Here is a 16,511-nt window from a genome sequence, read left to right as displayed (position 1 = left end):
ACCTGTGAATGATCTGTGAGCTGATTGTGTGTAGAAACGAAAAAAATAGAAACAAATCATTATACAACTGTGTTAATCGAAAGTGCAATGCTGATATTTAATCCCGCTTCGAAGCAATTGGAATTCTCGTTCAGTTTTTCGGTAGTAGTTCTCAGATTTAGTAAACAAAAATAAAATGATTCTCGTGCTAGCTTGTAGAACAATCGATGTAACGCTTCAGCATAAGCACACATAAGAACCACAACCCAAATGACTCAATTGCGCCACTTTTCCAATGATGATTGTTGGTGGAAGAAAGTACAAAATTTCAAGAAAAAAAAACATCTTCATTATTAAGTATTGATAGAAGTGGAGTACAGTAATTGGCAGTGGTAGTGACCCTTTAGAAATCAGATTCTACTCCAGAAAATACACATTGATGTCTCTTAGAAGCCGAGCACTCGACGAATAATCGATGACAAGAAAACCAGTTTCAGAATGAGAGAAGCATGAGTATGAGTAATAAACAAAGAATTGCTATTTGTTTTTGTAGTACTAGAATCCGCGAGACAGATTTATAGCACTCATCAATCAATTTGTCAAACAAATGAAAAATTAAAAAGAAAAATTACTTTGAAACAACGGAATCAACGATCGCTAAAAGTAAGAAATTAAAATGAACTAATGTGTAAGTTGAGCATAAGTCAATAAACACCGTTTAATACATAAGTAATGGACAACAACTAAATAAAAAAGCTAAGTATCAGAAAAAAAAGACAACAACAAGCGAAAGACGTGGAAATGGAAAAAAATGTTCATAATACATATCATTTAATCTTAGAATGTATAATCATTTTAGGAGACATATTTTTATTGAACAAATATAACATAATTAGCGAAGATGTAAAAGTAAAGAAACACGCCATTTAGCATTACGTCAGTACGAAGAAAAGCTTTTACTTTGTATATCACAGACGAATGCCAACTTTTCTGCTCATATTCAGAATTCATGATTCGTTACAATCACTAAGAACAAAATTGTAATCCACTTTGTATCTGCGCTATTGGTTTTTCATTCATTTATTCTAATTTTGAACGCTCACCGTGGATTAAGTATAAGACTTTATAAATCTTTACGCACTTCCGTGTACTGTAAATATTGATTATTATTCTGCCGTTCGTTTTCGGTTCACTGAATCCTTTGGAACTCAAGTACGTATCATGATCCTGAGAGTAAATATTCTCTGGTCGTTTTAAAGGTTTTAATATATGTTTTATTGATGGTATTTAACGGTAGAATACCATACATTTAATTTTTAGGTTTTCATATTACATTTTTGAATTTAACAATGACGATGGTAGTGGTTATTGTTGCGTGAATACAAATACTATGAATGAACATCATGAATTTGTTCATAAAACTATTATTGGACCGCAGTCTTTTAGCGAGTATTTTTTATGTGAAAAGCTCACAAATGAATCCAACTTTTCTCATTTCATTTACAGAAGTACAGTGAAATAAACTTAAAATACATTTTTTATCCCTCAAATTTTTTCATAGATTTTATATAGGCGGCGAAAGCAAGTTTCTTTTCTACTATGATAGCATTATACATACATTTGGCCTAATAAAAATAAAACCGAATAAAATCTTTACACACCCACACTCACACCAAATATTATCCCTTATTGAAGCTTTGATTAAGTAGAATACAAAGAAATGGAAATCAACTAATCTTAACCTTCTAAAACCAACACGAAAAGAAACAAACTACTACAGCAAGATTCAATTAATTGCATAATACTGCGAACACAAGAAATGTACGGGCTATTAATGAGTAAACAATAAACTAAAAATTCATGAATGCTAATGAAAATCAATAAAGTTTTATTAAATTGAAGCAAATAGTTTATTTTTGTTACCAATTTCTTCTTATACAAAAAAAAGAAAAATCTCTGCTATATTAATTATTTATTATCAATAGATTTATTATGACTATACATACTAGAAAGCTAACTAAACCCTATCAATAAGTATTAAAAGAGAACGGAATGAAATGGCAAATACTAATAGAATTAATATGTATTTAATTAATTAAAAGTAATTGACACCTTGAATAACAAAACTAAAATGAATATATATGAAACATATAATGCTTTGTTAAATGTAAATGTTGTGTATAGGAAATAATGATACACAATTTTAAAAATACAATGCTTCATATTCGTGTTATCAATAAAAGATACAGAAAGAAATCCTATCAATATTTCTGTTTTCCCTCATTATTTAGATATGAAAAGCAATTATCACGTCAAATGAAAACTACAAAATTTCAAACTTGTTCTTACGACAAAGTTTGGATTTTCTGTTAATAAGTGAATTCAAACATTTTATACACATGCTACATTTGGTTTGAACGCCCGCAATGTGATTTTTGATAGCTCAATTTTTATCCAGCATGAACCCTAACATCATCTGACCAAGTTATTGGAACCACAGAAACACTGCTGAGTGAAATGCTGAGGACTCACTTCCCTGATTCAATCCCTGAAGCGAGCGTGAACGCTAATGGCGACAGACATGGCGTCTCTGGTCAACAAGATCTCTTGTCATGGGACTCAAGTACCAAAGGAGACGCATTGAAGGTTGCCACAGAAGCCTTTACGCGAGCAAGGGTGGAAAGGGCAGAGACCCTTTGAGCCATTTAAATCTGCTGGAATGGATGGAATTTTCCCAGTGTTCATCAAAAAAAGACACTACACGTTAATGCTTCCAGTGGGCTGTTTGCCCTTTGAAGGAAGCACCACACTAGACAACGGACTAGCATGCAACGCCCAGTGGCACAGTCGGAAAACATTCCTCTCGAAAAGTTTTCGGCCTGAGGCGGGAATCGAACCCACACTCCTTAGCACGATGCGGCTAAATGCCTCGGTGACACTAACCGCACGGCTACGAAGCCCACATCATTCAGAAAGAGAAACGCTTATTTCTCCCATGATAGAGATTTTTAAAGCCAGTTTAGTCTTAGGACATATTCCAGATGACTGGCGTCAAGTTCGTGTTGTCTTTATCCCGAAGGCGGTAAAAAACGACAAAACCAATCCCAAAGCTTACAGACCGATAAGTCTGTCGTCAGTGATGCTTAAAATAATGGAAAAGGTCTAAGGAGAGTTCATAAAATCAAAATTTATGTAAGCAATGCCTCTTTCCAAATAACAATTCGTTTACCAAAGTGGAAAATCTACGATCTCAGCACTACACATGCTAGTCAACAAGATCGAGAAAACTTTTCATGCAAAGGAAATCGCCATCGTGGCATTTCTTGACATTGAGGGTGTTGGGAGTGGTCCTTCGCCAGGAATCCTTCGATAGCCGAGCAGTGGGATTGGTTGCAGACCCCAACACGATTCCATCCAGAAGAAAGGAAAGGGGGGGGGGTATGTACGCCATACAAGTTCCAGTAGAGTCTTATTAAGCTCCCATTTACAGGCACTTAAAACATTCGCAAATACCATACAAATACTACATTTATTTCACAATTAACTACACATAATTTACATTTATTTACAGGACAATTAATTATACAAAGAACACATTAAAATATTGGATTTTACTCCATCTAACCATTCCCGACCGTTGGCTAGTGGGTACTGACTCGAATGCCTAATTATCTAAGCCTCTTACTACTTCTTCGTTATTGTCGAATATTTTCCCAGATATGTGTAAGTGTATGGTAATTACTCCCGAACAGAGGGTGCATTCGATAACGCTTCCTATTTCTGGACAAACATTTCAAAAGGGCACATCGACATTTTTAAACATTGGCTTTGCAAGACGCTGTTGAGCCCAATTCAACTCGATCACGCACACCAATATCACTATCAGGAAGAGCTAACACCAATCTTTCTGATGGTGGTGTTAGTTTGCGTGGGCGGGCTAAAAAGGGCTCAACAGCAACGTTTCTAAAAATAGGCTCAAGACCTCTTGGGCCCTTTTCAAATGTTTGTCCAGACTTTCGATTACAAAGGAAAGCTCCGATAACACTCGCATGATTTCATTTTGGTTGCATTCACACTTTTAGTTGTCAGTCCTATCACGAAAAGTCCTCATGGATAGCCTTATTCGCGACTACGAAACAAAAAGAGATTTACAAAGCACTCCCACTTATGGAAAACCTCGTAAGGAACTGTCATCGTGTGCGTGAAAAAAATCAAAAAATATATCTCTCCTTGTTTTTCTCACAGAAAACCGAAGAAAACATCTGCAGCTTCGTAGTCGCGAATTGCTACCTGGGTACATGCTATGCTAGCAAATCACCGAATCTCATCCGAGTTGAGTGGATCGTGCGCCACTGTCATGGCCACAAAGGGGTGTCCTCAAGAAGGGGTACTTTCACCTTTGCTATGCTCTCCAGTGGTGGATTAATAGCTTGGAAAAAAGAGGATTCGAGGTTGTTGGCTACGCTGATGATGTTGTCATCATTGTACGCGGCAAATTTGAAAGCGTTGTCCTTGCAAGAATGCAATCAGCTCTCAATTACACGCTCTCCTGGTGTCTGAAAGAGAAACTGGGGATAAATCCTTCAAAAAACTACGATTGTTCCTTTCACAAAGCGCAGAAAGGTACAGCTGCAACCTCTTTTCCTTAATCAAGTACAATAGGGTCCTAAAGCCCTATCCCAATTTTAGTGTCAAACGCTTAAGTTTAGGCCAAAAATATAAGTTTACTCGATTTTTTAATGTTTTCCGTTGGTTTAAGTCCAAAAAACATTTTTTCATGTTTCTTTAAATTTTGTCACACCCCTTTGCTTAAACTCAAATTTGGTATATTTTGTTTTCCGTGTCCCTTCCGGAATGTCAAATAGGAACAACCCCAATGTTAAAACTAATACCCCTGTGATGTTTTTGTCGACTAAGCGAACGTCAAACATGATCAAAAGTGTCAAGGTTCGTTTATGGACCCAACTTTTAAATTAAAGCTTGAACATGATATAGCCGTTATTTGAGCGCAAAAATTGCTACAGTAATTGCAGTAACATGCTCTTTCGTGTTATTAAATAAAAACAAGATTTCAATAAAAATTTTAGGACCCAATTGATCGCGTAACTTTTCAAAACGTCCTGAGTAACAAATGTAAACAGATCGAGATTATCATTGCAAATCATTTGCGTTGCACCACTTAGCAGCACACTACAACACTCGTTCTGATATATTAACAACAAATTAATCTATTCAAAGCTTAACAAAATGACCAATGTTCAAAACTGCATCGCTTTTAATCAATAGGGTCCTAAAGGCCTGCCCCAATAGGGTCCTAAATCCCTGTCTCAATTTTAGTACCAAACGCTTAAGTTTAGGGCAGAAACACATGTTTACTCAATTTTTAATTGATTTTCATTGGTTTAAGTACAAAAAATATTTTTTATGATTTAGTCACACCTTTTGGTTTAAACTCAAATGTTGGGTATATTTTGTTTTCCGTGTCCCTTCCTAAATGTCAGATAGGAACAACCCCAGTGTTCAAACTATATGCCCTGTGGCATTTTTGTCGAAAAAGTGAATGTCAAACAAGATCACAAGTGTCAAGGTTCGTATTCGAAACCATTTTTAAAATTGAAGTTTAAAAATGTTATAGCCGTTATTTGAGCTGGAAAACTTGCTAAAGTAGTTGCAATAACATGCTCTTTCGTATTATTAAATAAAAACAAGAATTCATTAAACATTTTAGGACCCAATTATAATGCCAATCGCTTAAGTTTAGGCCAAAAACACATGTTTACTCAACTTTTTATTGTTTTTCTTTTGTTTAAGTCCAAAAAACATTTTTTTAGATTTTGTCACACCCTCGGCTTAAACTCAAATTTTGGGTACATTTTGTTTTCCGTGTCCCTTCCGAAATGTCAGATGGGAACAACCCCAGTGATAAAACTAAAACCCCTGTGGTGTTTTTGTCGACTAAGCGAACGTCAAACATGATCAAAAGTGTCAAGGTTCATTTATGGACCCAATTTTTAAATTAAAGTTTAAACATGACATAGCCGTTACTTGAGCGGGAAAAATTCTCGAGAAACATTACAAAAGAACCTATGTACAAATGAGAGGCTCTCTTTGTTTACTTTCTCTTTGATTAATAACTGAGTCCCATTAACCCCTTCTGTTGCGTTTTTTGTATAAAACGCTAGTCATGGAAACTGTCTTTCGATCTGTAGCGAAAAACTTCCAAAAAGCTTTAGTATTCCACTGTTATAATCGAAAGAGAGCGAGAGAGGAGAGAATCTCTCATATGTACATAGGTCCTTTAGTAATGTTTCGCGAGCATTGATAAAGTAGTTGCAGTAACATGCTCTTTCGTGTTATTAAATAAAAACAAAATTTCATTAAAAATTTTAGGACCCAATTGTTACATTGGACCTTTGATCAGAGAACCAACCACATGTCCTATGTAACATTTATGAATAAACACGATTCTAATGTTACATTGGACATTCCTGAATAAATCTTTGGAATGGAGTTTAAAAGGTAGAATGATTTGTAGAAACGTGTCTGAGACACTACTTAGATGCATAGAATGCCATAATAACTGCTTCTCAATCATTTCAGTCGATATTTTCAGAGTCGCACTGCCTCGCAAAATTGAAAACGCTCAAGTGACAAAAAGAGAATGAATTACACAAAACTGTATTTTGGTCTTTTTGCCAAACCATGTTTTACCGTTTCGCTGGATTGGATAAGCTGCAACATCTCTTTTCATATTATTAGCGCATTGCGTGCATATAGGGGAATGATATTGAGCACAAGATTGAGCATCATGATGTCATTGTATCAATCTGATTCAGATGCATGGTCGATCAAGCATATAAATCTAGCGTAACATTTGAAAAGGGCCTATCTGCAAAACGTAAACATTGAGAAATTCTCAATTGAAGATTCCGTACCATATTTATAATTCCTATTTTAAACCCATTCGCATTTTTACTAGTTTCATACCTGTGTTCGACACCCATTAAAGTCTGTTGCGTGGCCCATTATGTTTCTAATCTCAAACAACACAACAACTCGTGAAAATTGTTGAATTCAAACATCATCGGCAGATAGGCCCTTTTATGAATCTTCAAACCAGTTAGGCCCTTTCAGTTAGGCCCTTTGATTGAACATGGTTTCAGTTAGGCCCTTTTATAATTTGCTAATTTTATTGATTTTTGAATTGGTTTGCATAAATCTTGAACAAAATTTAGCGATTATGTGAAAAAAACACTATATAATTGCTATATATTGGAAATTTTCGGTTGAAGATTCAGTACCATATTTATTATTCCTATTTCAAACCCATTCGCTTTTTACTAGTGATCCTTTACAGAGAGATAAGCGGAAGTAAAATGGAATGATTTGGCAACAGACCAACAGTGCTGATTTTGCTCGGCGTCGAGAACAATATTGCAACATGGACATGACTTCATCATTGCTAAAAAGTGTATTTTGTTTCGTTAAAGATCTTTGAGCTACATATACAAATTAATAAACAGCCGAAAAAATCAACAACTAAATATCGCATTGACAAAAATTTAAAACAGAAAAATATTTCATATTTTTGCTTCATGCAAAATTACTTTTACCGAAATAATTTCAAGCGGATTACATTACTCTTCAAGAAAAGTTGAAAACAAACATAACGCATGTTCGTTTGGCTCACACTTTGACAGCTTTCGCTGCTCGATTGGCTCACACTTTGACAGAAATGTCAGCTTCCGCGAATCTCTCTTATAAAGGATTACTACTTTTTACTGGTTTCATACTTGGGGAAGATGACGTCCATCGTTTTTCGGGATTTCTACTTCTACGGGAACCCTTCTACCCCCTCTGTCACGCTTTTTCTAATACCCAATCCATGCACTGTCACATTTGCGTACATCCCCCCATTGAAGGAGGCCCCAATTGATGGACGTCATTTTCGGATAACCCCTTGTGTTCGACACTTATAATGGTCTATTACGTAGCTCACAACGATTTGAATTTGAAATAGCACAACAATTTGTAAAAATAGTTCAATTCAAACATCATCCGCAGATAGGCCCTTTTACGAATTTTCAAACCAGTTAGGCCCTTTTTGAATTTGCTAATTTTATTGATTATTGAAGTGATTTGCATAATTGTTCGACAACATTTAATGATTATGTGAGAAAACAACACAATATCATACAAGCTACATATTGGAAACTATTCTATACAAAATCAGCAACATATTGATTATTGATATTTCAAACCCATTTACTTTTTTTTACTAGTTTTAAACTTGTGTTAGACACTCATTATGGTTTATTACGTGGCCCAGAACGTTAGTAATCTCAAATAGCATAACGACTCGTGAAAATGGTTGCATTCAAATATCATCAGCAGTTAGGCCCTTCAATGAATCTTCAAACCAGTTAGGCTCTTTCAGTTAGGCCCTTCGATTGAACATGGTTTCAGTTAGGCCCCTCCAGTTAGGCCCCTCCAGTTAGGCCCTTTTATTAAACATAGTTCCAGTTAGGCCCTTTTGGAATTTATTGATTTTATTGCTTATTGAAGTGATTTTCATAGTTTTTAAATAAAATAAAGCGAGAGAAAAACAATGTAATAGCTAAGAGCATCTTTAACGGGGGCGACTATTTGGGTGATTAAAATGATCACCCCCAGAGTTGTCATTTTAGTTTAGTCACTCATTCTCACACCGGTGGCTACCATATTTAGTAACTCGTTACCGTACCGGTCGTTGCTTTTTGGGTTAACATATGAGTTGTGAAAATAATGGTGATCAATTCAGGTTGGGAATTTTTGTAACTCTGCTGGAATATCTATTATATTCTGGTGCGGAATTATTAGAATTCCATCGGAAATTTTTGAGATTGTTTATGAATCCAACTGGATGCTAATTTGATTGGAACCCTTGCCAATTCTACCGGAATCCTTGTAAATCCTACAAGAAATATTGCAAATTTGACCGTAATTATTATGAATCTGACTGGAATCCTTGGGATTCCGACTGGAATTCCAGTCAGAATCCCGAGGACTCTAATCTGAATCCCGAGGATTCCAGCCGGAATCCCTAAGATTCCAGCCGAAATCCCGAGGATTCCAGACGATATCCCAAGGATTCCAGCCGGAATCCCGAGGATTCCAGTTGGACTTCCAAGGATTCCAGTCGGATTCCCAAGGATTCCAGTCGGAATTCGGAGGATTCCAGTCGAAATTCGGAGGATTCCAGACGGTATTCTTATCAAAATCTCTTTCCAATTCCAGTCAGAATCCCGAGGATTCCAGCCGAAATCCCAAGGATTCCAGACGATATCCCAAGGATTCCAGCCGGAATCCCGAGGATTCCAGTCGGACTTCCAAGGATTCCAGTCGGAATCCCAAGGATTCTAGTCGGAATCCCAAGGATTCTAGTCGGAATCCCAAAAATTCCAGTCGGAATCCCAAGGATTCCAGTCGGTATTTTTATCAAAATCTCTTTCCATTCCAGTCAGAATCCCGAGGATTCCAGCCGAAATCCTGAGGATTCCAGTCGAAATCCCGAGGATTCCAGGCGGAATCCCGTGGATTCCAGTCGGAATTCTGAGGATTCCAGTCGGAATCCCCAAATCCCATAATACTCCGAAATCGATAAATTCTTACGAGGATTTTCGAATATTTCATAAACTTCTATCGGATTTCCAATAACTGCATCAGATTCCTACACGGAAAAAAATTCCGCGGTTAAAATTACTATTTTAGCTGACTACGCCCATTCTTGAAACTACCATGGAATTTCAGACCAATCTATATAAATAAAAATGGAGTGGTGTTTGTATGTCACGAAATGGCTTCCAAACGGGTCAACCGATTTGAATGATTATTTTTCCGTTTTGTTCGTCAAGTGTTCCGACGTGTTTGTGTGTATAAAAATCCCAGGATATTCACCGGGAAAGTCGGAAAAACGAGCGTGAACGAAACTGTCATTTTGTATGGGACGATCCAAAGCATTTTTCAACAGCCTACTTGATGGCAAGACGAAGTTTGCTGGGCCCACTAGTTTACTATGTTTACGGTACACCCCACCACATTACTGGTACGTTTGACAGAAATAATTTACAACAATCTGATTTCGACAACAGACATGGTAAAATCAAGCGCATTTCTGGTCTGCTGAAAATTGCCGGTGCGAACGCTTAAGTTAACCCCCTAAAATGGTAGTTTTTACCGCACAATTTTTTTGCGTGCAGTATTCTTATCAAAATCTTGAAGGTTTACCCGAATTCCCAAAATTTTGAAATTTCTACTTCATGCGCATCATGCATCAGATTTCCAAAACTTCAACCAGAATTTCATATCCCACACCGTATGCTTGAATTCAAATCGAATAGCAGCGCAACTATCGCGCTGCTAAATTTGCTCACCCGATGCTTTCCGAAGGCAGCGCTGTCATTTTGCTACCCCGGTTAGCAGCGCCCGGTACGGATCAGCGTAATTTAGTTTAGTCGCGCACCGTTACGGCTGCTCTAAATGTTGGATATTCTCGGTTGAAGGTTCAGTACCTTATTGATTATATCTATTTCAAACCCATTCACTTTTTTACTTGTTTTATACTTGGGGGCCTTCCTTAGCAGAGCAGTTTAAGCCCGCGGCTACAAAGCAAAGCCATTCTGAAGGTATCTGAGTTCCATTCTCGGTCGGTCCAGGTTTTTTCGTAATGGAAATTTCCTTTACTTTCCTGAATATAGAGTACCTTCGTACTTGTCACACGATATACGAATGCGAAAATGGCTCTCAGTTTATAACTGAGGAAGTACTCATTGAACACAAAGCTTAGAAGCAGGCTCTGTCCCAGTGAGGACGTAATGCCAAGAAGAAGTATAAGAAGAATTCTTGCAGGGCTGTTACAAAAACAAACGAATTTGTTTTTGTGAAAATCGCGACTTTTGGAACTCGATCCACAACTAGAGGCAACAAATAAAAATTAACAAATAAAAATTATTCAACATTTTTAATGTAATTGATTTTTTTTCAGAATAAAAAATCAGTTTTTCAACTAACTTCGCATTAAGATTATGATAAAACTAGTAAAAAAGAGAATGGGCTTGAAATAGGAATCAATATAGTACTGAATCTTCAATAAAGAATTTTTAATATTCAAAGTTGATTTTCTCACATACCTAATCGATTGATTTTGATCTAAAACTTTGAAAATCACTTCAATAATCAATAAAATTAACAAATTCCAAAAGGGCCTAACTGGAACTAAGTTTAATAAAAGGGCCTAACTGTTGGGGCTTAACTGAAACCATGTTCAATCAAAGGGCCTAACTGAAAGGGCCTAACTGGTTTGCAGACTCGTAGAAGGGCCTATCTGCCGATGATGTTTGAATTCAACCATTTTCACGAGTTGTTTTGTTATTTAAGATTTTAAACGTTATGGGCCACCTAGTAGACTATTATGAGTGTCGAACACAAGTATAAAACTAGTAAATAGGAGAAAGGGTTTGAAATATGAATAATCAATATAGTACTGAATCTTCAATAAAGAATTTTCAATATTCAATGTTGATTTTCTCACATAATCGATTGATTTTGTTCTAAGACTTTGAAAATCTATTCAATAATCAATAAAATTAACAAATTCCAAAAGGGCCTAACTGGAACTATGTTATATAAAAGGGCCTAACTGGAGGGGCCTAACTGAAACCATGTTCAATAAAAGGGCCTAATTGAAAGGGCCTAATTGAAAGGGCCTAACTGGTTTGAAGGCTCGTAAAAGGGCCTATCTGCCGATGATGTTTGAATTCAACATTTTTTACTAGTTTTTATGTCATGTTAGATTTAAAACGTTACGTGGCCCAGTAATAGACTATGAGTGTCGAACAAAAGTTTAAAACTATTAGATAGCAATGAGTTCAAAATAGTAACAATCAATATGTTACAGAATCTTCAATCGAGCATTTCTCAATTTTGAAGTTATGCTGATAGACCCTTTTCAAATATTTCACTAGGTTCCATTATGTGAGAAAAACACTATACAATGGCTAAATATTGAAAAATATGGAGGAAAATTAAAAATGCACGGAAGGGCCAATCTGATTTTGATGGAAATTTTCAGTTAGGCCCTTTTATGACCAGTTAGGCCCTCTTAGTTTTATCATTTTCAGATAGGCACTTTAAAATTTGAATAAAATTACCATTAATAATGCATTTTGCATGCCCGTAAGAGTATGTTGGAGTAATTTACGTAAAAAATGATACGAATAATGAATAATCAAGTTTGTTTACATTTTGCAGTTAAGCCCTTTTCAAATGTTACGCTAGAAATATGCTTCCCGGCAGCAACACGAGCAACGTACATGCGCGACTTGCTCACACATATTTGCAGAGCGATCAATCAGAAGAAGAGAGGAGAAGCTGTATGTATTTGTTAGACGTGGGCTCCTTTCTCGAGTTCCTACAACAAGATGGACGGCGTCGTCATCGTCATTATTCCCCACCGCAATTTCTTGTTTCAACCGACAGCTGGTGCTGGTTGCAACACAGCCGTCACCACCACCACGTCATGCAGTGGGAAACTCTCACATGATCATGTGGGCGAAACCGTCATAAAAACGGGGGGAAAATTGAGGGAGAATCAGTGAGAGAGCAAAATGTCCTACATACAGCTCAACGTTTCCCCTCCTTCTGTTGTTACATAAGACACATAGACGGATGGGAAGAAGTGACGTCGTGGGATTGAATGAATCAAAACAAAGCACAGCTGGTGTCTCCGATTAGCACACCGCAACAAAATGTCGATTATCAGCGTACTGAGTGCATGTAGGGCAATGATATTCAGCATCATGATCTTATTGTATCAATCCGATTCAGATCCATGGTCGATGAAGCATATACATATGCTTCACGGCAGCAACACGAGCAACGTGCATGTGCGACTTGCGCACATATATTTGCTGAGCAATCATTCGCCGAAGAGCGGAGAAGCTGTATGTATTTGTTTGGCATTGGTTTCCTACAACACAATCATCGTCATCATTTCCCACCGCTATTTCTTGTTTGCGCCGACGGCTGGTGCCGAATGCAACACAGTCGTAACCACCCGTCGTGCAGTGGGTAACTCACACACGAACAAGTGTGGGCGAAACCAGCATTGAAACGGGGGGAATATTGAGAGCGAAACAGTGAGAAAGCAAAAAGTCCCAAATACAGCTCAACGTTTCCCCTCCTTCTGTTGTTACATAGGACACATAGACGGGGGGGGGGGGCGGGGAAGTGATGGCGTGGCATTGAATGAATCAAATAATTGTTTCGCGAGAATTGTTGTTGTTCGTGAGAGACTTTAACCCGAAGGTCATTCGTCTCTTCTTCAAATGAATAAAAACAAAGCAAAGCTGATGCCTGCGATTATCACACCGCAACAAAATGAGCAGTTCAACTTGAATGTTGAAGCAGTTCAACGCACGTGGATACAAAATGAAATAAAACATGATTGTTGTGTGCTCAAATCAAAATATCCGATGTTACTATAACTGAAACAAAATGACAGAAATGAATGTCCAATGTAACAATTGTTGAAACAGAACGACCTATGTGATTTATCCTATGTACATATTTTTGGTCAAAACGTCCTATCTGATGTTTTTATAGATTTCAGTGTAATTTCCAAATAAATTGACAAAATTTCATTTCATACGTTGAACTCTATTACACTGCTTCCCTCTACAAGCAACACAGTGGGGAAAAATTGTTTCATTTTGATACAGTTTCAAAATATATTTTCACAACCTTCAAGCTCGATTTACTCGAAATGTGTGAATTGTTAGATAGGCCGTTTTGAAAAGTTACGCGAGATTTTTCGTTAGCAACAACCAATATTTTGGTTATTTCATTTGACTGTTCTCCATTTTTTCATATTATTTTTTTTTTTTTTCATTGGAGTGGTATCACATGTTTATTCATTATTCAAATATTGTATAATTACAGTGCATTTTTTGTCTAATAGAACAAGATCGTTCAAAATGTGCTCCGATCTTTGTCAACAGCATCATGAGCTTGAAGTGCCATATTTTGGGTAGTGTTTAGTAAGCAAAAATCATCAGAACCTGTGTGGGAGACAATGTTTTTGTATTTGTATCGATTTATAACAGTTGTATTATAATTACCTAATTATTTGTATTATAACTACCTACGTTTCAAGCCTTAAGCGAAGTACCCAACTAACATTTAGTGCAAATGTAAACATTCTCTAGACCCTATTTATACGGCTTTATGCTGAGTAAAGGCGCTGTACATACAAACGAAAGCTTCTATGCGATCCTTTTACCAACAAATCTGGCGAATCTACTCAGCTACTTTTAAGCTGTGTTGGCAGCTCTTATTCATGCCGATCATTGCTCTATCTCGACAGTTATACGACAAGTAGCTGTGTAACATCTTCGGAAGGCGCTTTCTCAACCATTTCGTAACTGTTGAATAAGTATTATACAGCTTCGCTGTATTATCGATTAAATATAATTTTGAAGCTGTTTCACAGCTTCCGGAATTCATATCATAAGTATCTGAATTTAATGTTCCCAACGTTACCTGCCACCGCTCGGAATCGAACTCATGATCTCTGCATCCACAAGTCTCGACGCTGTCCTTGTTGCCACCACAGTCTATATCGAAAGGCAAAGAAAACACACCGTTTTGTTCTACATCGAAAACGGTTCACACAATATTTTAAAATGATCGTAAAAGATGCCATAGCCGCGCTTACACCACTTCATCAGGCTGTAAAAGAGTGCGAAACGTCAAACGCAATGTTTACATCCAACAAGCTGAGTAGATGCGCCACAAGTTGTTGGTTTACAGCATACTGCTGTATGCTCGCTGTATAACTAACGACAAAGCGCTTCTTAAATATATATTGAGCAGCATAACAAATCATATTGTATCGAAGCAGCCGGATTGATGATGGCGAGTTTCATTCCACATCATTAGGTTGCTATCTTTTACGGTGTTGAGTTACAGCTTAGTGAAAGCAGCAAAAGCGATAACTGACGAAATTTATTCAGCTAAGATTTGTAGCTGCAAGCTAATATTTGTAGCTGCAAACGTTTGTAGCTTTCATTTTTTGCTGCGTTCGCTGCTTCAATTCAACTGTTATACAGCACAAAGCAAATAATCTTGGCTTATAGCGCTAAAATTGTTAGTTGGGTATGCACTTTAACCAGGTCCGTCCCACTCGGGCTCAGATTGGGTACCACTTCTAGTACTGCATTTGGTCCCTCGGTAGTGCAAAAGGTACCCAAGTTTGACAGATCGCAGTACACTTTGAACGGCATTCTAGATTACTGTTGAATCTTGATTCAACGAAACTTCCAAAATCGTAATTCTCCGTACCGGAAATGAATGAAACACGTGATCCGATGAATGGGAGAATATAATTTTCCTATGAATGGTATTGAATACATACGAACTATTAGTTTGGCATTTCTACAATTTCATTTCTTTTATATAGTGCACCGCGAAGCCGGTGATGGAAACCCCTGTTCGATATATCCGAACTGATGGGGGATTGCTTATGCTGTAGTTTCTTAATAGGGAATATTGCTTCTTCTATTCACGTTTAGTTCCTTTCGTGCATTTCCTATTCGTAATTTGGGTGGATTTCAACTCGTATTTGGGTGTTGCTGCAATGCTCTTACGTAGGTAATCCAAGTAGATGCACGGTTGGTTTCTGCCTTGGAGTGATCTGGTTTTGTAATGCAATCGGTACAATAGGATAATACAGTAATTGCCTATTATCGAAGCACATGCGAAGACCTAATCTATGGATTTAACACACGCAGCTTATTTGGCACTTAAATAACTAATTTAGAACTTATTGTTTTACTAGGAATTCAATATTTTAGCAAAAGATTTCACGCTACCAATGACTTGCTATTAGCTTATGGAGATTTATCAATTTTTGCTTTCTATTACTATTCTCAGCTTCTTTATGTGTTTACATCTAGTTCGGTACTCACTGGGTGATAGCGAACACCCTTATCGGCATCCACTCACCGGTTGATGAGTCCCAATGATTAAGGTCTGGACGGAAGATGCGTGAATACTGCGTCAGCTAACACTCCCCCCAGGTATGCCAACTCTCAAGTTGGCTTACTTTTCGGCGCACCGTACGTCCAAAACCGCCAGCTTTGTAGCGGGGCGATCATACACTCCATTTGCCGTTCTCACAGTTGCCGACCGAACTTGTCCATCCATGCTGATCTTAGTTGCAATAATCTTTCCCATCGACCAACAGTTGCGTGGCATCTTTGGGTCCACTATGATAACTACATCTCCGACAGAAATTGGTTTAGATCGTTTAAACCACTTTGTTCTCCGGGTGATCTCTGGAAGATAATCAGAGATCCAACGTCTCCAAAATTGGTTTGCCAGAATCTGTGATGTTGTCCAGTTCTGTCGAAGCGCTTCACCACTATCATCAAGATTACTGAGTGGCTTTGTTCCATTTGAAGAACCAAGTAAAAAGTGATTTGGTGTCAGCGCCG

Source organism: Aedes aegypti, chromosome 3, assembly GCF_002204515.2.
Source record: "Aedes aegypti strain LVP_AGWG chromosome 3, AaegL5.0 Primary Assembly, whole genome shotgun sequence".
Lineage (NCBI taxonomy): Eukaryota > Metazoa > Arthropoda > Insecta > Diptera > Culicidae > Aedes > Aedes aegypti.
Note: the sequence above shows the minus strand (reverse complement) of the source record.